The sequence below is a fragment of the Melospiza melodia genome, chromosome Z (genome assembly GCF_035770615.1).
Source record: "Melospiza melodia melodia isolate bMelMel2 chromosome Z, bMelMel2.pri, whole genome shotgun sequence".
Taxonomy (NCBI): domain Eukaryota; kingdom Metazoa; phylum Chordata; class Aves; order Passeriformes; family Passerellidae; genus Melospiza; species Melospiza melodia.
Window position 1 is genome coordinate 32,095,992 of NC_086226.1, and position 26,102 is coordinate 32,122,093.

At 40.9% G+C, this 26,102-nt stretch overlaps 1 protein-coding gene across 6 annotated transcripts in view; it reads left to right on the plus strand.

Annotated features, from left to right (window-relative positions):
- SNX18 (sorting nexin 18) overlaps positions 1 to 26,102 on the plus strand; it is a 98,494-nt gene that overhangs the window by 43,254 nt on the left and 29,138 nt on the right. Inside the window, exons 3-5 of one of the 6 annotated variants that reach the window (XR_010031118.1) lie at positions 18,471 to 18,554; positions 21,646 to 21,823; positions 22,488 to 24,063. The exons of 1 other annotated variant lie outside the window; for it this stretch is intronic. The gene's annotated coding sequence lies outside the window, so the exon portion shown is untranslated. 4 more of the 6 variants (XR_010031117.1, XM_063180046.1, XM_063180048.1 and 1 more) reach the window with 4 other exon arrangements.

Sequence of the window (26,102 nt, forward strand, 5' to 3'; positions counted from 1 at the left end):
TGACTCAGGGATCCACAAGCAGCTTTGCATGGCTTAGCTGGTGTTTGTATTCTAAATCTCTGTTTTGCATCTGTTTTGCCCACACAGCAAGGCAGCAATAAATAACCATAGTAAAAATGATGAGCCATCAATCCATCCTGTTCCCATGTTCCAGAAGGTGGAACAGGAGAAAGAGCCTGGTGTGAGAGCGTGATCACAGACATGGAATTGGCTTGCCAAGGGCACCAGTGTGCACTGAGGCTATCCCAGTGGTGGGGAGGGGTCACTGGGTAATGACACTGCTCCCACAGTACACCAAATTAGTCAAAGATCAAACAAAGCCCTGATGTTCCCTCTAATTCATACTCATTTAAAGGATGTTTCTGTGTGGTTTTGGAAACTAAGGCAATGAGCTGAATTTTGAGGAAGAACATTCTAAAATGACTCTTTTAAAGGACTTTATTGGTCAGGTTTTTATAATAGCACCCAGAAGAGTAATTAATACAGAACTAAATAGAGATTATTCAAAAAGAAGTTTGGCCAGGAATCAAAAAAGACTATCAGTTAACATTAAAAAAAGGCTGATTTATGTAATTGTTAGCATGGCTTGTGCAATGCTCCAAACAAATGAATAGAAGTCAGAATACAGCTGCCTTTTAAATCCATGCCCCAGATAGGAGACAGACACAGGGGATTTAGTGATTTGATCATGCAGAATAATAGTCAGCTTTTGGCAATTGGATGAAATGTTGTGATTATGTGTACTATTTGTTGAATGTTTGAGGTGTCCAGGGAGGGAACAGTTTCCATGTAATTTAAATTTGTATTGAATTGGTATTGGAGAAAATATCTAAGAGAAACAGGACCAGCAAAGAGCACAAACAGAAAATCGCCCTGATGAGGAATCTGGGCTTTCCATTTCAGAGCAGATTAAAAGTATTTGTGCTCTATCAATTGAGAGTCTACAGAGGAAGATTTTAAAAGATGTGGAACACAGATTTGTTTCCCTGGAGCCACCCTTATCATACAAAAGGTCTGCAAGCACATTTGGTGTGTAACTCCAGAAACAATACCCCATTACATAAACCCAGATGTGCAGTGCAGTGGTACCTTTTCCAAGGCAGCACTGTTCATCTTGGATAATCCACTGCTACATATCTGAATATCTCTGGAGATTTGATTGCTATTTGTGGCTACTCCAAGGTACAGCAGCTGCCAAAAGCACACAGGAAGGCTGCTATAGCAGAGGCCCCCGTAGAATCTACACACTCAGGCATCCTCCACTGTGGAGAGGGATGCTGTGTGAGGAGGGGCGGCGAGGCAGGGGAGAGTTCTTGTGTGTGCTACACCACTGCCACTGCAGCATCTCCATAGCAGCAGTGGGGCGGTGCACAGCTGCCTGAAACCAAAGTTGGAAACCTGGGCAGAAAAGAGTGAGACAATGCTTGAGCACTAAAGGAAAAACAGAAGGAATTGGGGCATCTCCAAGGAGTTTGTCTCAATTAATGTAAGGAATTAGGATATTGCATATCTTCACTTAGAATTATGTGTTAATTGCAATAACCAGTGTCCATAGCAATAGGCTGCCAGGTGAGATAATACAGATGCAAGAATGAGTGTGCTTTGAATCACACCTCATAAATAACTGATAACACGGTCAGTGAAATCCTAATTTCAGATTACTTTTGGTTACCGGGATGGAGTTTGTTCTCTTCACAGTAGCTTGTATGGGGCTGTACTTTGGATTTGTGCTGAAAAGAGTGATGGCAACACAGAGATGTTGTAGTTATTGCTGAGCAGTGCTTACATAGTATTGAGGCCTTTTCTGTGTCCCACCAGTGAGGATACTCGGGGAGGGAGGGGCATAAGAAGTTGAGATGGACACAGCCAGGGCAGATGTCCACAAATTACTACAGGGATGTCCCATTCCATATGGTGGCATGCTCAGCATATAAAGCTGGAGGAAGAAGGAGGAAAGCAGTGAGAAGTTCAGAGTGGTGGTGTTTGTTTCCCAAGTCACCACCGTGTATGTTGGAGCCTTGCTGTCCTGGGGGTGAATGGACACATTCCTGCCCATGGGAAGCAGTGAATTAATTGTGCAGCTTTTGCTTTCCCTGTTAAACTGTCTGTATCTTAACCCATGAGTTAATTCAGTTTTACTCTTCCTGTCCTCCCACCCATCCTACTTGTGAGGAGAGTGAGTGAAGGGCTGGGTGGGGCTGAGTTACCAGCTGGGGGTCACACGTGGCACCCTTCACAAGGACTATTTCTGAAGGGGAGACAATAGGGTAAGGCTTTATGACACTTCTTTGCCTGTCAAAATGTTACTGAGATTGAATCACAAGGCCGAGATTCTACAGTGGATGAATCCAAAGGATTTCACGCCGAAGAAAGATAAGTCACACTCTGGTGAAGCCCCACATGGAAACCCTCATTATTTTGGATGAAGAGAGCTTTACACTGTGTCTCCAATACAGCAGCTGCTTATGAAGAATTTTACTGCTCCCTGCCACATGTGTAATACTGACAAGATACCTATGCTTTCATCTGGCATTGGTTTCCCATTGTGATTTCCCTTCTTTCCACATGTAAGTGGAATTTCCTTTCCAACAGGAAATCAGCAGAAAACTTCTCAGCAGCTGGAAAAAATAACAAAATAAGAGGACTAGAAAATTTGAATGTATGGAAGAATAAACTCTCCTTGTACCTGTTTACAAAAGCTGACCTTGCACCGGTCTTCACATCCCATTTCTGCAGCTTAAGTAAGGCATGGATAATATAACAACAGCCATACAAAGTATGAAATTCTAGTTCAGAAAAGCTTTTCATATTTTGTAGTATGACTTTATTTTAAGCTGGATAACAGCCAAAAAATTCTGTTTTCTTCTGAATAAAACTCCAAAGCATTTTCCAGGCTGTTTGGTTTCAATATAATATACTTTATTGAAAGGTGTTCCAAAACACAAAAAAGTTACATTTTTTCCATTTTTAAACATTTTTTTCCTGTTTCCTATGTTCTCTTTATAAACCATTTTGTTGTAATTGTACATTTCAGAGTGATGTTATTCCATTAAGTCTCTCCAGCAAGCTATAAGCAGATCTTCTACCTCTCTTCTCATGGCTCCAGATTACCCCAAAATGTAGTTCTCTGCATTTGAGGAGGGGGGGGGGGTGGGGTGGAAGGGAGGGAAGGTGGGGGAGAAAGTATTAATTAATGGAATAATTTTAGTATTCTGGATGGCTGAAATAGAAACATTTGTATTTCTGCCACACAAAGAAGCTGCTGCCTTGACAGCCCTGGAGGCAGGAAGATGAGAACTGCCATTGAATGCTCCCAGTTTGGCTCAGCACATCGAGTCTCCAACCAGAAATAAAGGAGCAAATCCCCACATGGTGCAGGGGTTTTCAGACCCTCTCCATGCCACAGCAGACAGCAGTTGCATAGGCACTGAGGGGTGATGCTGAGCAGTGTGCAGCTGGTAGGAATTATTTAAGGGCACTTTAGTAAGTTAGACTAATGATTCAGATGAATTCACTCACAGTGGTTGGTGTAGCTGGAGGGCCAGAACAAGATTTTCCCCACTGGAGCGGGAATCCCAGGCCAGCAACCAGCTAAAATGGGACGGTGCTTTACGGAGGGTTCCTGTCAGAGGGCTCACAGGGGCAAGCAGAGAGGCTTGAACAGGCAGGTTTGACAGGACTGGCACCCATGATGATGATACCTGTTGCTAGGACAATGCTGACAGATTTCCACTTGCCAGTGTGGTTAGATCTGTGGGTGTTTCGCCATTCACACCTTCGACGTTCATCTTGCATTGATGGAAGAATAGAAAATAACTTCATCCCTGAAAGTATTTCAAACAAATAAAACAGCTGCCCCTAAAGCCAGAGTAGGAGCATCCCATTTCTAATCAAGATGTGCCTTGCCTTTAGATAGGGAATGCTGTAAATGACTAAAGAGCACAAGTGCCTACCACCTCCTGTTCCCAGCAGCACAGCTGGCTGATTGCTGGGTGCAAATGCTTTGTTACAGAACATCTCCTGCAGTACAACGGTAACTGTGTAATCTGCTTAGAGAGTTCAGTGATCTCATACAGGATTTTAGATGGGCTGGGCTGTAGGAAGACTGTGACCCAGCTAAGTGTTTACTTTAGCCTGTTTGATGGATTGCATGTTCCTGTGAGGTAATCCAGTTAGAGTAAAATCCAGCTGGCTCAAATCTTTCCCTACTAATTAATTCAGTTAATATGTAAAACGGGCAAGGTGAGATGGAGTAGTGCTAGGAAACAAAAAAAAACAAACGGGAAAAATGGGGTCCAACACCAGTGAAAACAGAACTAGATAAATAACACTCACTGACTGACAGGTTTTATTCTGTTTGTAGAACTCACTTGCTTTTACAAAATTGCCTAAGCAATAAATAAATGTTTTTCCTGAGAACTTGGACTTTGGCAGGAAAGGGCACCATCTTGTAAATGGAACGAAATTAGTCAGTTTTTATTGTTTGCTCCCAGAGAGCAGCCAGGCTGCACTGGCTGGCAGGAAGCCCAGGAGCCAGTCCCATTTTCACTCTGTGCAGCCGGGCTTGCCCACCCCTAGCAGGGCACATAGGAGTGTTGCACTGTGGCCCATACCATCATGCTGCTGCTTGACCCTGAATGCCTTCTTGTTTCCCCCATTAGGCTCCAAATCAAAGGTAAGAATCATTTCACATCATTATTTGTCCTAAAGAAAGACCCATGCTGAGAAGAAGAAAATTTTCAAAAACATAGTATCAACCTTTGGTTTGGAAGCCCACCCCTTTTCAAATCTAGGCTCACTACCTCAGACAAACAATTCCACAACATGTCATGCTGAGCTGGAAGCTGCCTGAAATTACTGCCCTGAAATCACTGAGAATAAAATGTACCTGAAATTCCATCACTCCCCAGGGCTTAGGTGTTTGCTCCAAGATTCATTTGTAATGCTGCAGCTGCTAAAGAACAAGAACTCTTCAGAGGTAAAGCAGTTAAGGCAGAATTCATTTTTTATGTGGAGAGAGTTTGCTCCTAGGCAGCATATGGGTTGAAAACCAGACCTTGACTTAGAAAGGTTTGCCCCTCCAACAATGAATTCAGTAGGAGATAAAAGAAATTTTTCTGGCATTCTCATTCTTGAGCTGATTCAATTTTTTCCCTTTGAAAATAAGCTATTTTAAAAATCAAATAAATATATACCAATATGTTATACATTGGACACAGGACCCAAAGGAATTCTAAGTTTGACAATGACACATAAATGGAGGGCAAAGAAGCCCTGCAGAGAGACCTCAACAATAAGAGGAATTAGCCATTACCAACCATATGAAGTTCAATAGGGAAAAGTGCCAGATTCTGCACCTGGCATGGGGCAGCCCTGGATGTACAGACAGGCTGGGGAACGAGAGGCTGGGCAGCAGTGCCATGGAAAGGGCCCTGGGGCTCTGGTCCATGGCAAGCTGAACATGAGCCAGCAGTGCCCTGGCAGCCAGGAGGGCCAAGCGTGTGCTGGGGGCATCAGGGACAGCATCAGCAGCCAGGCAAGGGAGGGGATTGTCCTGCTCTGCTCTGCTCTGCCCTGGGGCAGCCTCACCTCCAGCGCTGGGGGCACTTCTGGGTGCCACAATGTAAAAAAGATATTTTAACTATTAGAAAGAGCCCAAAGGAGGTCAACAAAGATGGAGAAGGGCCTTGAGGGGAAACCACAGGAGGAGCAGGTGAGGTCACTTGGTCTGCTCAGCCTGGAGGAGACCTCACTGCAATTACAAGTTCCTTGGGAGGGGAAAAGGAGGGCCAGGCCCTGATCTCTTATCTGTGTGACTGGTGACAGAAGCCAAGGGAATGGCCTGAAGTTGTGTTGGGAGGTTTAGGCTGGATATCAGGAAAAGGTTCTTCACCCAGAGGGTGTTTGGGTACTGGAACAGGTTCCCCAGGGAAATGGTCACGGCACCAAGCCAGACAGAGCTCAAGAAATGTTTGGACAATGCTGTCAGGTGCAGGTGTGACTCTTGGGATGCTCTGTGTAGGGCCAGGACTCAATGATCCTTGAGGGTTCCTTCCAACTCAGCATACTCTGCAATTTTAGGACATTTTAGTTAATGAGAAATAAGGACAGCATAGTCTGCTTCTGCACTTAGTTGAGAACTGATGCATGTCTTCAACAAAGCAGCCACAGTCCCTACTCAGTCACTTCTACTGACTTCCAAAACCAGAATCCTGCAATATCCTGCTGATATTGTCACCAGAAGCAAAATATAAGCACATGAGCCTGATCCTGTTATGCAGGTCTCCAGCTGGACCTGCTGACACTTCCTGCACCCTTGATCAGGAAACCTGGCTGAATGGGCTGGGGGAAAGAAGAGACAGATCGCCACCTGGGACTAGTACATCCTTACGTGCAGCTTGTGTGATCCACAGGAACTTTGAGGCTCCCGGAAAAATGAGTTTTATCATCAAGGAGAAGTTATAAGAACTGGTCAATATACAAGTGAGAGAGGGTATAGTCTACTAGTAATTGTTTTTGAGAGGTGTACTTCAAAAATCTCAATCTTTATTATGCCAGTTACGGTATGGATCACAAAATGATGCAGCTACATGATGAGGGGTTAACATGATTTGATTAGCATGAATCCAAAACATACTTTTAAGGGTAATAGATACTAAGAAAGCATTTGCTGGAGGGACGGTAACACAAGCCACATAATTTTTCTCCTATAGACTCCACATTCATTGCCATTTCCACAAAAATGGGCAAACAAACAAAACCTTATTTTATGCTAATGTTTGATCTGAAATCAGAAGAGCTAGTCCCACATTATGCCTTGCAAAGCACCTTTTGCAACCCAACCAACCCCTAATCTTCTCAAATTTATTAAAGTCCTTATTCAAAAATATATTCAAGAAAACATTAAGTTTATCAAGTTAGGAAAAAAAGAAGGCTTCTGTAGTCTGATCATTTTAGTTAAGGAAGAATCACTGACCATTGCCTTTCTATTAATCTGTGCAAAACCAAAGGAAAAAAGAAGGATTTTTAAAGGATTTTGTAATTTGCAATAAATTTTCAGTTTCCTTTAATGCTAGAAACGCCTTTTAACACCAAATCAATGAATAAGTAAAACTCACTCTAAGTCAAGTAATTGCAAAAATGTGAGTTCAGGTACTCATCCTTTGCCTGCAAAAAAGGGACTTGTTGCCAGGGCATAGCAACACAAGGTCTGATCCAATTAATACCTCTAATATACCTAATAATTTATTTTTCAAGTGTTAATAAAAGTGTTCTGTTTTCTGGAGCCTAGATTCACTGCGGATCAAGATTACTGCATCCTGCTGTTTAAACTTCCTACCCCAGCCCCTCTGAATCCACCTTCCCTCTATCACAGCTCCTGGCACAGCCCTACTGCTCTGTGCAGAGCAAATTACACAACTGCAGCACCACTGCCAGCTCAACACCTAGATTTAACCTGCCAAAAACACCTGGCAGTGGAGAGAAAACAGCTGTGATTAAATTCATGCCATCACTCTCCTCATCCTGCCTCGCTTTCCCCCTTAAATTGTCTCTGCACCAAAGATGACAAAATATTGGCAAGTATTAGACAGCTGGCATGCATAACGCATCCAATTTATTTTGCAGTCTGATTCTGCATTTCTCCAGGACCAAAATGAAGATAGAACCATGATATATGTTAAACCCACGCTGTCCCCACCTAACCACAGTGACGTGTGCCTTGGCTCCTGTCAGCAGCATGGGCACCTGGGGCTGAAGGGGTGGCTTTCCTTTGGACATGTGTCAGAGCATGTCACCACACCTCCACTGCCTTGGTTACACACAAAAATGGGCTCAGATTTGAACAGGCCATAATCATATCTATTGCCTACTCTGCCTTGTGCCCTTCCAACTTCTGGGCCTATTCTGTCAAATAATTTCAGAGGAGGGAAAAAGACCTTCAGCTCTTTCTTACAGGCTTGTATAGAGCCATGTACAAGGTTGGAGCATCTCAGCACTGCTGCACTATGAGCAGTGCTAACTAATTACTATTAGCCTATTACTAACTAATGGGCTCAGAACATGGCCATGAACAAAACAGCAGTGTGTTTTTGGAAACACTGTCAACAAGGAAAAACCACAAATAATCAAGCTTAACATTTTCCTGCTGCAAGGCATTTATTCACATCTCAAAAATGTCAGGGTTTTGAATCCATAATACAAAATGCTTTGCCCTTGACAGCCAAGCTGAGAAGGCTGTCCTTTCAACTTAACCATGTGGGAGTGAGGGAGACAGAGGTCTTCAGTGGTCCCATCACTCTCCTCCATGGTTTGTGTTTTAAGGAGAGATGGAGAGAGAGCCAAATAGAGCTGAGAGGATTGTTCCAAGATCTATAGTCTCCAGAGGCTAGTTGAGAAAAACTGAAACAGCACAGCCAGCATCATAAGACTTTACATCTACCACATTTTTTCCATTTTCTGAATTCACATGTTGTTCAATAAGCTCCCCACTAAGAATTTTAGAAGGGAATACAGGACGTCCTAATGGTAAATATATAAGCTGTGAATGCAACAAAAAAAAAAAAAAAATCATATTTTACTACAATACAAATAAAATAAATTTGATGCTCAAATTTTGCAGCCCTCAAGCATAGTTTTTAACATAAGAAGCAATGAAATAGGTACCTATAAAGACTCTCAACTGGAAACCTCCCTTGTAACTATTCCTTTTAATTGGAAATAGGTTTGCTAGAAATAATATTAAATATCAAAAAGAATGAAAAGCAGGGACCCAAGAAGTCTGAAATTAATAAATCTCTGCTAAATAGCAACTAAATCCATACGGTAGCATTGCTAAGATGTAGCCTACTGTAAGATATTTCTGCTTTGTCCAGTAATATGTTCTAATGCCTGCAGAGTGAGAATTGTGCTATTTACTCACAAAGTTGTTTACTATACACCATAACAATTCTTATGATTATGGAAAATATTTGCATGCATCTGACAAGATTTTAATTTATTACAATACTTGGTAAAACTTCAAGATTCAACATAGCTGAGTTACTTCAATATGAATATGAGAAAAAGTTATTTATAGAGCTTCAAAGATTTAAAAGACTTCAAAAGAATATCTGGAGTTCAAGAAGTAAGAAAGTAGAGCAAAAAGATGAAAATTTGAGTATATGATTAACTATAGGAATTCTATCATTCAGAAAAACAACCTTGCAAAAAAATTAAAAGATCAATCTAAAATGCAACATAGTTAATATCAAAGTCATATTACTAGTTCATAATTAAGAAAAGAATACTGGCATACTCAGTAGGTTCACATTCAGCCAGGCAATACCAGGATGCTATGTTACTTCCCTTTAGTAACAGCCTCATTACTCTCTTCACTGGTTAATTACATTAAAACCCTCCCATCTTTCATAATGTTTTTACATAAGAAGCCAAGTTTAAAGATAGACTTGGCTATCTTTAGACATCTAAAGATAGGCATTTTTTTTGTAAAAGCAGTTTTTATTTTCTGTTCTAGTTCTGGGTAAGGTTTGACCTATCACGTCAATTATATGGCCTTTCCATTACTGAAGGAAATGTTAACCCCTTGTTTGCCTCCTCAGTCCTATTTACTAAACCTTCATGAATAATAGATGTTAAGCAAAAAAATAAGAGTTCATGCGTGTGACTAACTTGGCTGAAAACACCCATACAGTAATCTCACTAAAAATACTGAAAGGTTTAGGTAATTGCAGAGTTGGCTTGAGGTCCCGAACTAAAAAGTTAGTCATAGATTTATGAAAATACTCCACCACCCCTAGGGAAAACACAGAAAAAGCACATGATTTTTATTTAAAATATTTTCTATCCCTGCCTTTTTCCTACACAAGACTACAATGTTTTTGCCATCAGGAAAAGTCTTCCTAGTTTCTATAGCTTGTATTTTTTCCTGAATATAATTTCTGATTTCCCTTGTGACCATCTCTCTGGACCTGGCAGCTCCTGTTCTTTTGTGTCAATCATTCCAATGTCAAACATTATAAGCACTGCAGTTCTTCAGTTTATGACCTTCACTTATGACGTGAGGGGCAGCCTCAAGTCAGCTTCAGTCCCCCAGCTATTAATTCATTAAAACGTGCTCACATGTTAAAGCCTTCAAAATCTTCTGGATATTTTCCTGGAGAAAATTTGGCTAAGAGTAGTAGCAGTAAAACTAGCTGCTGTTTTGAGATACAAGGGCTGCCCTTTTACCTTGAAACTTTCACAAGTTGCCCCTTTCACTTTTGGACAGGAGTTTTTGCTGCTGGCCATGGAAGCAGAGCTCGAGCTGGGGCAAGGAAGCCCCACAGGGTGGTTGGCACCACCTGTCACAGGAGGGAAGATGTGGCTTCTTCTACACTGAGGTTGAAAATGGAAGTCACAGTCAGCAATTCTGTCACAAGGACAGAGGGTGAGAGAGAGAATGCCCATGAGAATTTATGGCTAACACTGATGCAGTGTTTGTGTTTTTTACACATGCAATTTTCATAAGCACAACTAAATTGGGTGTTTTTCCACTTAGGCCTCTACCAGGTTTATATATAAGACACAAAAATCCTTGCAAATCTGTGCAATAGGTTAAAAATACTGCAGATTGACTTTGTTGACATTATGTCCTGTGAGCAACACCTGAGACTAGAAGGCACCTCTGGCAATTGTCCTGTCCAGCCCCTTGCTCTAGGCAAGGTCACAGGCTGTCCAGGGCCCTGAGTACCTCCAAAGGTGGAGACTCCACAACATCTCAGTAACTTGTTATAGTGTTTAATCACCTTCAGGTTAAAAGAGTTATTTTCCTGTATTTAGATGGAAATCCACGCATTTTAATTCCTGCCTGTTGCCTCTTGTCTTTCACTGAGCTTCACTGAGAAGAGCCAGGAATCCAGCTCCTTGATTCCCCCATCAGTTTTTTATCCACATTCATAAAATCCCTCTTGAGTATTCTCTTCTCCAAGCTGAACAGGCTTAGCTCTGTCAACCTTGCCTAGTTCATCACAAGTTCTAGTTCTTTAATCACCTTCAAGGCCCTTTGCTGGACTCCCTCCTGCCTCTCTCAGGCTCAGGAGCCCTAGGGTGCACACAGCAATCCAGATGTGACCCAACTCTGGGCTACAGCAAGAACTGTATTCTTCAAATCCAGCCCCAGTTCTCATGAAGAGGTCAGTCTGAATGGAAGGATTTTGCGTTATTAAACTGATTTTAAGTATCAGAGCTGCAAAAACAAACCACATAAGCCCTTGGACGTTGTTGCAAGATGAGTCAAAGGCTGTGCCTCTCAGCCAGATGCAGGAGGGCCAGGCGTCAGTCTGAGGCTGCTGGCGGGGCTGACTCTGCTGATCAGCCGCTGGCTCGCAGCTCTGCACAGGCTCCTCCTGCCAGCTCCCTCCACAGCAGGGCTTGCACAGGACCAGGGAGGTGGCTGACCACAAGGACCACTCCCAAAGGACAAGTAAAATGGGGCTCGAGAGACACCAAGCAACTTTGTTAGCTCTTCAGCAGGGAACTCTATTGTTCAAGAACCGCTGGCATTGCATTTTAGACCACTGCTGGAATATTTGTTCACATCCAGTCTTTGCCAGTTTCAGTTTGGAAGCAGAGGGGAAGCTTAAAAACAGCCAAAGTGATGTTACAAAATCTGATATGAGCTATCCAACACACCTGACAAAAAAAGAGTAAAGAAGATTATGCTTCTTAGTCTAGACATGGTTGTCATAACTCACATCTAGTATCTTACCATCTACTCAAGGAGATTAAATTTTAATGAATTGCTAATTGCTTGTGACTGGTTTATAACTGATAATATTTATTCTCAAAGGAAAATTAAAATTAGATTTATCATTATGCCTTTATGTATGCATGTGCATTTAACCACATGTTTAGGATAAAATCATCTAGACCTGAGATATTTTTGGAACAATGTGTCTTAAGAATGTATGACAGGCATGGCATATAGCTTCTAAAAGACACTTCTGCCAGCTCCTGGTTTTTCAAGATGGTTTTTGATACTGAAAGGCTGGACTCAAAATAATGCTGTTGTAACTCCTTCCACAAGACACAATATTTGCAAAATCCATTTTCTGATTATGCTTTCAGATAGTAGCTAAAGGATTGGTCCTTCACACCCCATGCCCTGTAGAAAACAATTGTTTTCTACCATTGCATTTAGAAAGACTGAAAGAAATGTTAATAGCATCAGGACTCTGAAAAAACAGCAGGTATGAAGTGAATTAAACAGGGAACATTCTGGTGAACATGAATGTTGGTGAGGAAGGGAAGTGAGAAACCTTCTTCCTGATCCCTGCAGGGAGGGAGGGGATATTTTTGTAACTAAAACCACCGGTTTACAGAACTGTCATTTCTTTTAAGCCAAGTGCTGTATGAGTCAACAGTTTGAAGGCTCAAGTTTCAAAGACTACCACTGTTAGCAAGCTCCTTATCCAAAGGGGCAGTGATTTTGAATCTTCAAAGACTCAGAACAGAGATTCAACACAGAGAAACTTTTTGTGGCATTTCAAAGAAAGTTTAAGACCTCACTATGTTGTAAATGCATGTAGAAAAAACAGGAAGGGCAGTGCTTCCCAGCTTGGCAGTTTTCAAGATAACAAGTACATTCTAAGTGGAGATTGCCATGAATAAACATCTTTCCTACATCTAGAGAAACAACTGCTTACAGCCCAGCCTGGTCCAGCAGCCAGTAGATAGATTGAATCAATCTTTCTCTCTGTATTGTACCTCTACCCTTTCAGAGGAGACAGCAGGACACCATTCAGGCTGGCAGTATTTCCCTTCTGTTTTTCACTTGTTTGCATTCCGGAACACAGCTTCAAGCTCCTGCTTTAAATACATGCCATCCAAGGAGCAATCACTGAGGACACGTTGATATCATCCTGCGGATAGCCAGCCAAAACAATTCACACATCAAACAGTCCTCTCAAAATCATGGCATCTTAATCATCTCCAATCAAAGGGCCATGAAGAGGAGGAGGCATGGGCGTCCTTTCAACAAAGAGAAAGGTCACTCTGTGAGTCTGTGCCTGTAGCATCACTTGGCCAGCAAGGACCAGAAATGTGAGTGGGTCCAGCTATCAGAGGTTCAGTTTTCATTCAGAAGGAAAGTTCCCTGAATTGTTTGCATTCACAAGCAACATTATTTTAGAAAACATAGAACCATGGGATATTAGGAGTTGGAAGGGACCTTAAATTATCAACTAGCTCCAACTTCCCCTGTCATAGGGGACCCTTCCCGTCAGACCACATTGCTCAACTCCTCCTCCAGGCTGGCCTTGTCCCTGCAAGGGATGAGGCATCCACAACTTCTCTGGGTAACCCATTCGAATGACTCACTACCCTCACAGTAAAGAATTTATTCCTATATTTAGCTTAAATTTCCCCACTTTCAGTTTGTGTCCATTTCTCCATGTTCTATCCTCAAATGACCTAAATCCCAAGGCAATAATCACCACGTGGTGTTAAAAAAGAACAGTCCGCTGGCTCAGGGATCTGAGCAAACACATACATTTGCAGTGAAACTTTGCATTAGATGTACCCAGGCAGTAAAAAGCCTCTGATGATTTCATTTGCAACAGGACACAGACACCCACAACAAGCACATACATAAATTTTATAACCAGAAAATCTGAAGAGCAACAAATGCCAAGGAAATAGAGAATTTGAGACAAATTTCTATGAACCAGTAATGAAGGAGGTTTAGGAAATAGCAATAGGAAATGAAAAATAAAGATGAAGGGGTACAGTGAAAATGAAGAGAGTTTGCAAGAATGAGAGCTGAAATCCTGCCTTGCCTGCAGGCCAGAGGACTTAGGTCATTGACTCCAGCTGAGCCAAGGAGTTTATTGAAGGAGCACTGTTAGGAGTCCAGGAAAGGTTTGATGTAAAACTGAAAGACTTAGTGTGTTAAAAGCCCCAAGGAGAGAAAAAGTATTTTAAGACAGAGCAAAGTTCAGCTGTGCTGAGGTTTTTAGGACTAAGAATATAAAAAACTATTACTGACTTCATCTCTATAATCTGCGGACACACCAGAGGGAGCTGAGAAAGAAGATCCCTGGAGCCTTTTGTTTTCCTGGGAACAACACCCAGCCATTGTGTGCTAACCTGGAATGAAGAGTTGGGGAAGGCTGTGACTTGTGAATTTCTGAAGAGCAGGCTGGTGGTTACAAAGGGGTGCACTGGGGGATTAGACCAAGGGTAAAATTGAAGTGTGTCCCTGTGAGTAACACCACTGGCCCTGGGGAAGGGCTGGAGTGTCGTCAACAGCTGTGGCCAATGCTCTTGATTTATGGATGATGGAGAGCACTGGCACATTTTTGTGCAGCCACCAATCTGCAGAGGAAGGAGAGAAATTTCAGAAGGATTTTATGCCGAGTAATAAATGTCTTTCACAGATTTATGAACAACAACAAAAATCAAACAAAATCACTGGAAAGCCTGGGTAACATGGCAAACTTGAAAAGTTTCTCATGTGAGCAGTTTATATATTTCTTTCAGTGTAACAATTTCTGCTGAATCTTTGACCTCTATTTTGCTATTTCTCAGAAAAAGATGAGGTTTTTTCACTATTTTGCAAATCAGCCACCAAGGATTTTTAAAACATTTTGAAAGTATTCTTTCCTTTCCTTTCCTTTCCTTTCCTTTCCTTTCCTTTCCTTTCCTTTCCTTTCCTTTCCTTTCCTTTCCTTTCCTTTCCTTTCCTTTCCTTTCCTTTCCTTTCCTTTCCTTTCCTTTCCTTTCCTTTCCTTTCCTTTCCTTTCCTTTCCTTTCCTTTCCTTTCCTTTCCTTTCCTTCCTTGTTAGCAAGGAGAAAAGAAAAATCTAATAATCTACCTGAATTGTGTGGAGTAAGATAACATCAGAAGGAGGTTAATCATTCATCATATTCCTACACTCCTAAAAAGAGACAAAACAAGTAAAAAGGTCAGTGACTTACAAGAAGATGCCAGTGAGAAACATGTTTGAGCAATAGGAAGATTTGACCAGAAAAAAAATAGTTCAAATTATTACATTGATATAATAAGAAGATAATAATTAAAATTACAGCAACAACAGAAAAACTTCTCTATAATAAAAAACAAATTATTTACCAGCCATACACATTATGGCTTTTGTTAGACTCACATACTGTTTGTGATATAATTTTTTACTTCAAACATTTTGTGACACAAAACAAATCTTGTGCTACTTATCAGACAGATTACATGTACTCTAATTCTTTTTGTAATTCTCATGTCACAATTTTACAACAGATTCTTTTCTACTCTATTGATCACAGTATCTCTGATGCATTTTGGAATTTTTTTTCATTTTATGAAGTTACTGTGGTTTGGCTTTAAGTAAAAAAGTGGGGGGTTTATGACATCTATAAAACATTTTCCCTTCTGTTTAACATAAAGTTTTACTGGAAGTTGCACTGAAGGAAAAGTTTTCCAAGCTAAGATAGGTGGCTGGCATATGATCTATACATAAATTGATGTAGAAAGATTGTTCCTTCTGTGAAAGGCACAGCTCAAAGAATTTTAAGAGTTTCAGGAAATCTCAGAACTTTATAAAGAACCTGCTATAAACCTTTTAACATCTGACAGGACTAAAAATAGCATTTTCTCTTTTCTGCCTGTACTCTACCTTTTGTTCTTGGAGCCTCCTCTGTGCAGACTTTGTCAGAGGAGCCCACCCAGAGGTGTTTTGGTAGGCAGCACTGGGGGAACCCAAAAGCTGCAGCCAGGCTAGGACTTGGGACAGACTAAACTGGAACTGAGTTTGAAAGAAGGCTTGGAGGGAAAGAGAGCTGAGTGGCGCAGCCTTACTCGGGAGGGGCTGCAGAATGACACTCTGTGCGATCCAGGAACTACGGGTTTGGGTTAAGTGAGAGTTAAACAAATTGTGTGAAAAATGCACACTGGACCAAGCTTGGGGCAGGGATAGGCACATTGGAGCATTGTTCATCTCTTATCACAATCTTCTTTCTAGCTCTTGGAAGCACAGCAACCTCAAAAAGAGGTTCTGTCATACTTCCAATTATTAACAGTTAATTTAAAAGCATTAGAATATTCAGAATGTTACATTGTTATTGCAATCCCAATGTGCAAATATAATCACAGTAACACCACCAATATAGAGACATCTTGTCTCCAAAAGCACTAACAATTGTATATTAAAACAAGAGGCTTTTAAATCCAGCATGAGAGTTGAAAACAAGTGTCCCCACCGCTACTCCCCCTCTTCCCACGCACGGTCACAGTGCAATGCCCATCCTTTTTTTCTTCCTGCTCTTGCTCTAATGACCTCCAGCAGTTTGCTGGCTTTCTAATAAACTGCACGGAGCCAATCCTGGGTCTTAAGGAGGCCTGCTTGTTCCGTGGATATCCCTCAGGCTTGGCACTGCCTTGCTGTGACCCAAAAAGGCCTTTACCACGGCTGCAGTGGATCCTGGGCTACCCAGCTGAGCATGCCCAGGTCTCAAAGCACGCTTTGCTTTCTCTTCATGGTTTTATCTGAACCTATGAAGTAGAGCTAAAACTGGGCAAAGAGAGCAGCCAGATGCCCTGCCAGAGGCTGCTGCTCAGCCACACCCTCTTAATGAAAGCTACCACATATTGCACACACATAAAACCAGTTATGATATTTCGTTTTTTCTGTTTATCCTGAAGTGTGGTGTATTTCCAGTATGCCAAGTCCCAAAAAATATTACATGGATAGAACCAAGCAATCCTGACAGCAAACTCAAACCAAGAAAAAATAAAAGTAACAACAACAGCAAAACCAAAACAAACAAAACAAAAAAAGCCATGCACTTACTACTCTGAGAATATTTTTGAAAGTAATGGTCACATCATACTGAGTTCTTGGTCATAATATTCGAAGAAGGATACTTACACAGCCATCCTGAGAACTAAATCATTATGGAAAAATTAAGGACTTCATAGAGTCCATAAATTTATTTTAAAGACATTAGACCCGTTGTGACCTCTCTGATGTCAGTCCCTGGTGTACAGGGTCCCTCCCTGTACTCCCCAGGATGCAACTGCACATTTATCTACTCAATCTAATTAAACACATGTAAAAGCAGTGTTGCAGAGCCTGCATTTAGTCTGTATTTACACACAGCTCACAAACCTTTCCTTGTGCTTCCTGGCTGTTTGAGGCTATGGGCAGCAGGACTGATGTTGCAGGTTGAGGGTTAGGGAAGGGCTTGTTGCAACCTCCCTGATCCTAACCCAGGGCTCTGGCACTCCTTGAAACTTTCCACAAGCTGATTAACCCTTCCAAAGGGGTTTATTTTTTTTTTTTTTTTCTTAAACTGGCAAATGACCTCAAACTATGTTTCAGGCATAAGTTGCTTTATTAGCACTGGTTTTTATTCTCCCTCCATCTTAAATATCTTACTGTAAACCTTTTGAGTTTAGATATTGCATCAGCAGTGGGTAAATAGAGCAGCTCTTTGGCAGTGGCAGGGGACCAGGATGAGGTCAGATTTGTACAGTAACAAAAACTGACAGAATTTAGGAGATGATTTAACAGTGGCAACTGTATAACCACTGATGGAGACTGACTGCATGCAAAGGCAGCTGTACCATAAGAGTCAGGACATTCATTTTCTTGCTTTTTGGCATACCCATGCTTTAGCTCTTTATGTACCACCATTTCTACAGGAGATTATTTCAGAGCAAATGCTCTGACTGGAACTGACCACGTGAGTGATGCTGCCCCATTCAGGACTTAACTGAAAAGTACTTTCTACTGTAAGGGGTGATGCGAAATCTGACTGCAAATTGTCCTCTACCCAGATACACACCATGAAAAGAATTCTACAGTTTAAGTCTTGTCTTTATTTTTCTCTGGGTGGTACTGCTTTGGCTACTTTTTAGCATCCAGCTCAAGCTATACCACTCACAGTTTCAGTAAAAACCCACTGTGGCTCAGAGTCATTTGCATCTCCTACCTCTGCTGGCCCAACAGGCAAGCACAGTGCTGACATTGCACTTTGCACTTCCCAGCAGCCTTGTGATTTCAGTTTTATTTTTTCCTTTTTCTGGAATTTTTTTTTCAATAGTTTGGGATACTCCAATCCCTCCCAGCCCGCAATTTCTCTAGGAGCCAAGGTGAGCACACTGTCAGTAGGTACGTATGGGCCTCCAGACATTTTCAACCAAAGTCCTAGCAGGGAATTGAGCTTTGAAGCTGGCAGCAGGCAGAACAGTGTGACTCACTGTGAAAGGGCAGGAGCACGAGGCCAGTTTAAAATAGTTTGTTTCTCTCAAGACTGGCTCTTCCCTGAGGCCAGCTGTGGCTTCAACCTGAAAAAGACATGTGAACAGATCTGGTTCAGTTTGGAGTCTGTATCTGCATGCTGCATGTTTATTTGCTGCTTCTCTCTCTCCCAGGCTATATGTTTTTCTATCCTTTTTCTGGATCTTTCCTTTTCCTCCATCCCCTGTTTCCTTTTAGGCCTATGCTGGGGCAAGGACTGTGCCTGTGTTCCTGGAGATGTGACCCAGCTGCATCCCAAGCCTGCACCTGGGCAAGATGAAGGTGTGTCCTCCCTCTTATCCCATAAAGAAATTGTGCTGTGGTCTCTCAGGTGAACCCATGGGGACTCCAGCAAGGATAAGGACTGCTGTGTGGACCTAAAACCTCGCTGGCCAAAATGTTTTCTGATTATAGAAGGAAGTGGCTTCTATATGTGTCACTGTGTCTGTTCTGAAATATTTTCCCATAGAGGCAGTGCTTGGTAGTTCAGCTGGAGTTAAGTGTTAGATTTTTTGTTTAATGAATTGGATATAACTAAAAAAAGAATCCGCTGTAAACAAGGTTGAGAAACAGTGCCTTACAGTTTGTTACTGTATTTATAGAGGTCAGTCAAGCATACCCTGGTAAAATCATAACTGGTTTGTACATAATCTTCTTGTTCTGGATTACATCAGTGCTTGCCCACGTACAATCAAAGTACCTGACACACCACAGCTAAAATTCTGCCAAAGACCTCTCCCAACTTTACTTTACCTGGTGTTTCACACTGATCTAACTACAAAACGTTCAATCTGTCTCACAATCAGGATAAGTGTTTCCCATGCTGGCTGGAGTAAAACCAGTTCAGTCTGCAATGTACTTGGCTGAAACCCAGAAAGGTTTTTAGGCAATTGCACTGTAAACCATGGCATAGAGGTTAGCTTTCAGTGAAGGGCAGGGCTACAGCAAGGTGAAGGGCTTTGGAGAAGCAAGATATGTTAATCCATAGGTAGCTTCTCTCCACTGGAGGCAGACAGTGGCTGGCAACTGGCTAAAACCTGGGCAGAGGCTCGAGGTGGAGAGAGGAAACAGTGCTGGAGTTCTGTCAGGATTACAGAGCGCAGCAAGCGCACAGTGCTGTGGGTCTGGTGAGCTGAAACATCTGCCTCCCTGCATTGCTGTCCTGTGGCCAAGCATGTGAGGACTGGACAAGCTCCCCTCTCAGTGAACTACCTCACTGCCTCAAGCATGGGCCTTTAAGCCTTCAGGAGCAGGCATCAGGGCTTTGGACTCCTCAGTTTTCCTGAAAATCAAGGATGCTAATAGGAGGAGAAGGGAACACATTTTTTCCCCTGTACCATCTGTTTCATGGCAAAAAGCACCCCTGTGATTGTTTGCAGATGAAGCAAGAGGGTTTATGACTCCCAATGATGTGTTAGTGTGTAGGTGCTCTGCTCAGCCTTCCCTGGATTGGTCTTAATTTCTGGCACCCTAGTAACTTCTTGCTTCTACCTGCCTGGGCCTCTAGTGGGACTGGATTAAGTGCTTATAGTCTGATTTGTGAACAGGAAAAGGATCTCCTGTGTAATGGAAGTTAAGTGTTGTAGGGCTTGGCTGAGTCAGGGCTAGCTCCAAAGTAAGTCAGTGAGATCAGTTCTTCTAGGGTCAGTAAAAAAGTGAGAAGGGAGAGAAGAACCAGGCCTACACTTTTTATGGATCTTTTCCTTTTGGCTGAATCTGTTAATGCCAGCAAAATTTGGGGTACTTCAAAAAAACAAAGCCACTATTGTCAACATTATTTTAGGGATAGCAGAAGCCAGGACAGGAGATCATCATTAAGCAATATCCTATCTTGAAAGACACTGCATAAGAAGGCAGTCATGATATTGATTCTGGCTTTCTTTCAAAACTTTAAAAATGCTATAAATGCTGATATTATCAGTTGTTCTATGATGTGAGGGAACAGAGAATTAGAACTGACATTTACACACTTGTACTTTGAGCAAGTCATGCTGTTGATTACATAAGCATCCAAACATTTATGTTTTATTTATAAATAAGCCCAGCCTTTTCCAACTCACTTCCTCGTAAAAAGGCAGCATTCAAACCAGAGAAATCCTTTGTGTCATGTGTACTGCTCATTATTCTGGGAAACTCTGAGATGCCTATTGTACACTGAATTCTTTGTTTCAAGCTTCCAGAGGTTCTCCTGGGATGATTCCCCACAAAGTTACTGTGGCTGTGTTTAACAAGCACTTGAAACCCAGAGCATGTACTTGTAGGAAAATGAGAATATGTAGCAGCATGTTAACTACTATGGAAAACTGCAGCCTGGCTCGATTCTGGGGGAAGGGAATTTCTGCCATTGTCAGCAGGAAACTTCTGGAGGTCTGAAATAATAAGAGGAATAATAGAAATCTTAGGAATGTACGTACTTTTCCACTTAAGTATTGAGTACCTGTACCTGTACATTTCGGAAATTCTAGAGGTTTTGGAGTTCTAGAAATACGTATCTATTTGAGAATTGATGGCAAATAGTAGTCAAATAATGATTGCTCTGGTGTGATACAAAATCCTGCCTGTTAAATTGCAAAGTTATTTTTGTGAACACCGAACCAGCCAGCTTCAGAAAATACCATATAACATCCATTGTGACATTAAATTTATGCCCCTTAAGAACAAGAGGAAATACAGTGGTGTTTTCCAGAGGCTGAGTTTTATAGAGAGACCGACTGTGTAAAACACCCACAGCAGCACAGTCCATAAAAAATTCTGACTCTTATTTCAGCATTTGTTTAGCAATTAGCCCAGAAATCACTGAGTCCTTCGTACATCCTTTTGTTCTGTCTTCAGGCAATATGCTCATCATAAGCAGAAGTGTCTGCATCTCTCCCACAGGTGTCAAGAAATCTCACTGTGCAATTTGCTGCATAACCTCTGACCAGGTTCAGAAGCAAACACCAGTGACTACATATGACAATTGCTGCGCCTGCAGCCCTTTATTGACTCATTTTAACAGCAGGAACTGCATCATTTGTAAAGACCAGTTACTTTTCCCTCCATTTAGAATTCTCATTAAAAGTTCAGTAACTTAGAATCCATCCCTTTCACAACTTCTACAATTTCTATAAATACAGTGCATTAACACTGTATTTATAACGTGTTACATGGGGAAATTACAAGCCTGTTTCTAGATTGGCAATGGAAACATTTGTCACAGTATAGCAGTGTGATTTGGGGATCAATTTGGAACATCAGCTCCAGAAAACCACCTCAACATCTTGTCAACAGATCCAACATATTTGAGCCTGATTTAATTTTCTCTTACACTACTTCATTGCCATGACTTTTGCTTTTCCATTAAGGTTCCTGCACTGATTGTTCCTTTCTGCAGTTCAACAGCAGATGCTCACATTTTTCTCCTCCTGATGATGTTTCTTCATGAAGCAAGAAACACTGAATGTTTTCAAGCACATTTCTTTGGGATCTAATTTCCACCACTGCAGAAACTAATATAGGACACTGTTCTAAAGTCTTGGGCTTTCCAAAAGTCGTTCTGCAAGGATGGAGAGGTGGGTAACAAGCTACAGTAAAGTTATGTGGTGAGTGTTTAGTTTCCTCTTCAATGAACTTTACAGTTGCTTTGCATTTTGCAGCATTACTAAAATGTACATTATAAAGAGGGAATGGTGATATATAGTTTAACTTACTGTATTTAGCTGTAAATCTCTTTTGCCTGTAGAAAAAGAGATTTCTGTTAGTAAAAAGAGATCTACCCTCACACTTCATATAATGGCACATTGACCATTTTTCTGCTGAAACTTTTTATTTTTACCGACTGTGTTTTCACACTGACAGCATAAGAATGAGGTGATGAGTTGATTTAACAGTGTCAGCTATTATCAGAATGAAATTAATGGTGCAGAAATACTGGTTACTAATTTAATGCATAACTGATGTTTGCATCCTAGCTTTCCTTTTAATGGCATTCAAGTACATGGCTTCAAATTTGGATGCACTTCAGTTACAGAATTAATATTCTTATTCCCTCCGAAGAACTTCAGGCCTGTCCCTTCAATAAAATGCTTATGATCTTAGAGAAAAAGCTTTAAGATTATAACAGAGAGAAGGACTGACTTCAAAAGGATTTCATACAGAGATAGGAAATAACCGTTACCCTTCCTTTCTAAAATCCTGTGTATGTTTAGTGCTAACTGTGAAATTGTTTTCCTGCAGTTAAAAGCTGACTAAAATTCCCAGTGAAATAAGTCAATAAGCACCAGAGTGTCAAATCCAAAGAAGTAAAGGTAAATATTATTTCTTCCTGTCCAGGACAGAGTATTTTGCTTCTAAGATAAGCTGCCTAGGATCTTCATTCTTATTCATGAAATTCCCCAAGGAAAAGCCTTTTAAGTACACTTTCAGCTATTTAATTCAGAGGGAAACGTCATGCATAGCTTAGAGCTGATGCACATTTCCCTTGCTGGTTTCCTGCAAGTCTCTCAGTTCCTTCAGGCATCATTCAAGTCACAGCATATTCTATCGCTGCATCATTAATTACACAGATAATAAGGAAGAATATTGTATTTGAATATACCTATCTTTATCTGAATGTGAATCTCTCTGAAATGTATTTTATCAAAAATTCCAAGCACTCATTGAAGTGTTTGCTACCCAGCAAGGGACTCAAGTAAGCATGCAGGGAAAAGATTTTGTTAAATTGTGTTTAATTGTGGTTGACTAAGGCCTGAATTTTTTTCTCTGAAAATGTTGTGGTACCAGTGAGTTCAGGTTGTCAGATCTGCCCCTAAACAGGTGCCTGTCACCCTTTCCAGTTTTTCTGGCTTTTAAACCAAATTCTTAAGAGTGCTGCCAGTACGCTACAGAATGTTGTGATTGGAAAGAGTCCAGCAGCAATTCAGCTAACAAAAGCAGGAAGCAGGGAACATAGACACCATATATTCCTAGGCCTGCCGAGGCGTTCTTGCAGAGATTTGCTGCTGAACAGCAGGGGAGTGCGGCCAAACACTTTGATAAGTGACCTCTACGGGGAAAACTAATGTTGCTTGCAATAGGAGATAACCCCCCTTCTTTTAAAATACAGACCATTACCATGAATTTAGCCCATTACTTTTGTAGATGTGTTTCCAGTCAGCACTTGTGTTTAGCATCCCAGCACTGAATTATTCCTCCTTTGCCTTCCTGGCATGTAAAGGGAATCTGTTTCACTGCTTTTGCTGATTAGATAACAAAACAGACTCTAATGAACATTATGAAGCTAAAGGCTATTTGTCAGAGCTGGTTGAAATCTTTCCAATTAATATTTCAACAGGGTTTAATCTAAGATCCCCTTTCATAAAATATTTACAAACAATGCAATTCTTCAAAAGGATATATTGTGTAAGTATCCTAGCAAAAAGAAATTCTTAAGGATTTGGAAAAAAGTCTAATATCTTGGGATTTTTCTTAATCTTTTTTTTCTCTTTCCAGTTCAATTTCCTCCCCATTTCTGTTAGAAAATGTGTTTAAAATATGCAACATCTTAACTGCTGATTACTGAAGGTAAAAAAAGCACACAAAGCAGTCTCTGAATTGAACCTGACAGAAACCAATGAAAACTGTTCTGCCATGTAGTTTACCTTCTTTTTTTACTTTTTTGTGCCTCAAAGGAAACAAACTCTTTCAAATCAAAGCTCCTTTTTCTCCTCAAAAGAATAAGATACTGTTAAAATATAATTAATTTTCTTATGATGAATTACAATATTTACAGAATTTTAAAGAAAATGAGAAATAATAAATTCACACAGAAAAATATGTGTCTCTGCTGTTTACTGTAACTCACAAGCTCCTGACAGAACAGGAGGCTTTGCATGAGAGTGCAACCCTACTCTTCAAAGACAGAGATCTGGTAAACACAGGGTTATAAGCAAGCCTCTGCCTGGATCCTTACCTCCATCTGTTGGCTTACGTTTTGTAACCAAAAAAGTCACATTTAGGTCTAAAAAAGTAAAAGCGTGCTAGTTAGCCTAATGCAGGTTGCAGGTTTTCCTGCAAGGAAATCTCTGAAAGTATAAGGTGTTATTAGCTGACTTTTAACAATCTCCAAAGAGAGAAATTTCATGTCTTTTCTGGAATGTGTTCCACTGCTCAATCACTCTCATTATGAGGATGTTTTGTTCCTTTAAATCCAACTGCCATTTGGATATTTGTTTTTTGCCCACTGTGCTCAGGCTGTGCATTTCTGAGAAGGTCCTACTCTGCTTTTTCTATAACTTCACTTTTTTTAGTATTATATTAGATCTTTGTTTTCTTCAGGATGAGCATTGAAAATAATTTTCTACAATAGGTACACTTTATACACTAATATTATTCAAACATCAAAGAATAAAATTTTGTCTGTTTCATCAATAACCCAATTTTTTAATTAATTGAAAATTTCTTGTATAAAGTTTTCTTGAGTCTTCTTTAAAAAAATTCTATTTCACTTGTTTTTCCCTCTGCCTCTCACATTTATCTGAAACACACAGAGTAAGCTGAAATGCTCTTGTAATACTGAAGATTGCTCAGCACCAGTTAAAGTTTTTAAAACCCTTGCTTTTTCATTTTGATAGCTAGAGACAACTTTTTCTTCCTTGTCATCTTGGCTCATATGTTTTGGGCTTTTTACAGGGCCAATATTTGAAGCAGGCAAGAAGTGGCATGGCTTAATCACTAAACACGGACTGCTGTCCACAGCCAGTCTGCACCTTTGACACCAGTTAGGAAGCCATCTGAAGGATGACAAATCTGTCCTGGGCTGCAGAAGTGGAGGAGTCGCCACTTCTAGAAGTGTTTCAAGAGGCCCCTGGATGTGGCACAAGGGTTTAGGGTGACTATGGTGGGAAAGGTGATCTTGAGGGTCTTTTCCAGCACTGATGATTCTGTGATTCTATGAAAAAAAAAAATATATATATATACATATAAGTCAGCATAAGTTACTCAGGCAGACAAAGTTTTAGTTTCAGGACTCCCTAACAAACTTTCTGTGCATCATGCTAGCTGTTTCATGAAGCCTTGGAGCCTTTCTTATCCTCCACATACAAACCAAAAATTTACACACTTCCCTACCACACACTGCCAGAGCTTGGAAGCAGTCATGAGGTTTCTGGGAAACTCAGGTATTGCAGTAATTTTGGAAAGGAACAAAATGAGAAAGGAAAGGACATGGCTCTTATATGCCAGAAACAGCAGGACTAATTCTACTTCATTGTAAAGCAGCTGAGCTTCCAAAAACTTACTTTATCTGAAGCTATTTCTGAACCACAAGAGTGTTCTGAGCTGTACACAATTTCAGATCCAGCACCAGTCTTTAAATGCGTGGCTAAACCTGATCTTCAAAATAGAAAAGCCTGAGCTCGTGTTTTAACTATTATAAATATGTAACACAAGGAAAAAAAAAAGTTAAATTATTTATGATGGTGGCATGGAAGTATCTCCTTTGTGTACCTTCTTGGGGAAAAGGCTCAGGTATGGGTATGATGCCAGCAGGCAGGGGACTGGAGCATCTGACTTAGTTCCCTTTGGAGGAAATCTGATAAACACATCAATAACTTGGAGGAAAAACACAGCAAATAGTAAAGAGAGAAACAAAATCTCCTCAAAACGAATTGCTAATACAGACACCAGCTGAAAGACGTGTAAACACAATAGGTACTACTGTCTTTTTCCTGATGAGTTTTATGAGCAAACAATTTCCTTGGAAACTGCTACAGTTACATTTCTAAAAGGAAAACTCTGCAGCTTTCAATACTCCAGCCAGAAATAGACATTTGCCAGGAACCAAATACGTAGGAGAGTGATATGTTTTAGTTA